General features: G+C 37.3%; 1 non-coding gene across 1 annotated transcript; it reads right to left on the minus strand.

Moving 5' to 3' along the window:
- Positions 1 to 2,299: 2,299 nt before the first annotated feature.
- Positions 2,300 to 2,406, minus strand: LOC112090078. The gene has a single exon (XR_002901437.1). It is a non-coding gene; the product is annotated as a small nucleolar RNA R71 (small nucleolar RNA).
- Between the last annotated feature and the right edge of the window lie 297 nt (positions 2,407 to 2,703).

The raw sequence follows: 2,703 nt of genomic DNA on the forward strand, positions 1-2,703 counted from the left end.
CTCTTTGTTGTGTCAAATAGTTAGAAAGCGCAGAACCTAACAAAATTCTCAGTGACTGTCCTCTTAAACTACAGACATCATAATGCATTAATAAAGATATAGTTTAAAAAATTCTCACCAAAGTATAAGCATCACTAGTTCATGGATCTGTCATGCGAACATCTAACTACTCAAACCTAACTTCCAGTCAACTAACTCTTAATATTCATTAAATAATTCATGATTCTCATAAACATAAATATACAAGACAATCGATGCTAGATTTTTAAAAGTTTTTAAGGGTGAGGTTTAAAGTGTTTTTGGGTTATCGTAATTTCTCTAATGATGCAAAATATTATGCAAAACAACAACATATGATGGAGCTGTTTGAGATTCGCTGTTTCTAGTCACTTTTGTCATGGATTAAATATCGTTGGATATTCTTTTTTCGAAATTTTTTCGCCATTCCCCCAGACTTATATTTTTCTCCAGGTTATGAATTGAATGACAATCTAACTCTCACCAAATAATACCAGTTGCATCGGTAACAAAAATGCAATGTTTTCAACACCAACCCGGATAATAAACCGGAAAGCTCTTCGGGTCACCGGGTCAGGGGGTCAATTCGGTTCAACTACGGTTAATTAATCAACTATAACCTTTTGTCTTTTTCCTCCTCATGTTCCAAAATTCCAAAAAAAAATATTTTTTCTTTTTATCTTTACTCATTTATATCGACTCTTAGTCAGATCAAATTTTTGCAAACCTAAAACTTCATTTTTTTTAATAATTTCATCACATTACATTAAAATTTCCAGATCTAACGTATTTTACTTCATATCAGTCCACTTAGAAGTTAGAAATGAAAAATCGTCCTCATCTTATTTTTTTTTTAGATCTCCGTAGCTAATATTAAAATATAGATTATCGATAAAACACAAATTAGAAAGTAGAAAGTGAAAACAGACTCATTGAGTTTCAGAGAAGGGACAAGATCGAAAAAGGGTGAAAATACCAAAAAAAAAAATCAAACAGAATTAGGAAAGGATTCTTTTGAACCGGTCCGGGTTACTAAAATTTGGCCGGGTTTTGCGGTTTTTATCGGATTTATCTGGGTTTTAGGGGTTCTATAACAATCGCGTTTAATGCTAAACCCGAACCGAACAATTAGTCGACGGGTTAACCGGTCCAAACAGCCGGTTCGGTCTGGATCTGAAAACACTGCAAAAATGTCAACCATCTATGACCCTTTTAGCCTTTTTTCTTTCATTTTTTATTTCATTTTCACAAATTTTGATTTTTCTCCGGATTATGAATTGAATGACGATCTAACTCTCACCAAAGAATACCAGTTTCCTTGGTAACAAAAATGTCAACCATCTATCACTACGTCAAAATTATTTTAGCTGTAATTTTACTTCAGGTTTACATCAAATTCATGACAAATTCATATTTCATCATAACTTCGTCATAAAATTTGAGAGTCGTAAAGTCATCGTAACTTTGGGACCTCTTACGACGAACTTACGACGAAACGTCTAGTCATCATAAAATCAATATTAATATTACATCAATTTCTCGTACGTGTCAATTGGCGCCGTTGCCATATTGTCTGGGGATTGTTAGCATCAGTTTCTGATATAATTTTTGAGATCAAGTTTCTTTTGTTTTACTGATCACCTTTCAAGTTCTGTCTTTGTTTTCAGGTTTATGATCACAAGAAGCCAATCAAGAAGACAAAGAGAAAGAGCTGTTCACTTGGAAAGGTTAGGAATGGATCAGCAAGTTGGGAATGAGCATCAGGCTCAAGAAGCTGATCACGGTCAAAGAGCTGGTAATGGGATTGGAATTCAGGTTCAACAAGCTCCGGTCCATCAGGGACAAGCTCAGGGTAACCAGCACCAAGACCGACCTCAGGTTAATCCACCACAGCCCCACCCAAACCCACCCATACGTCATCAGCCTCCACCAGTCTTTGTTGGTGAGAATGACCGAGCTTATGCACACCAGTATGGAGCAGGAATCAGGCCACCTCCTGTCGAAAACAACAACTTTGAGGTGAAGGCCTCTTTGATCAATATGGTTCAGAATCAAAAGTTCCATGGCTTACCTATGGAGGATCCCTTGGAGCATCTGGATCAGTTTGACAGAGTTTGTGATCTCACTAAGATCAATGGGGTATCTGAAGACAGCTTCAAACTGAGATTGTTCCCATTCAGCCTTGGAGATAAGGCACGTCATTGGGAAAAGAACCTCCCACACATGGGAGCAATGCAAGATTGCCTTTCTATCCAAGTTCTTCTCAAGCTCAAGGACTGCAAATCTAAGGAACCAGATTTCCAGCTTCACTCAACATTCTAATGAGACCTTTGGAGAAGCTTTGGACAGGTTTAGAAGCTACACAAAAAAATGTCCACATCATGGCTTTTCAGAAGCCTCTCTCCTTAGCACTTTGTATAGAGGAGCTGTTCCTAAGATCAGGATTCAGTTGGACACAGCATCAAATGGAAATTTCTTGGCAAAAGAAATCAATGCAGCTATGGAACTTGTTGAGAACTTAGCCATGAGCCAAGACACTTATTGGGAAGATTATGATAGAAGCTATAGAGGAGACGATTCTGGTAGACACAAAGGGCTGGAAGAGAAAAACAAAGTGCTGAATATCAAGCTTGACAAAGCCCTAGCTGCCACTCAAAAGCCTATAAACTATGTGAGTGAGGAAAA

The sequence above is a fragment of the Eutrema salsugineum genome, unplaced genomic scaffold, assembly GCF_000478725.1.
Source record: "Eutrema salsugineum unplaced genomic scaffold, Eutsalg1_0 scaffold_11, whole genome shotgun sequence".
NCBI classification, from domain to species: domain Eukaryota; kingdom Viridiplantae; phylum Streptophyta; class Magnoliopsida; order Brassicales; family Brassicaceae; genus Eutrema; species Eutrema salsugineum.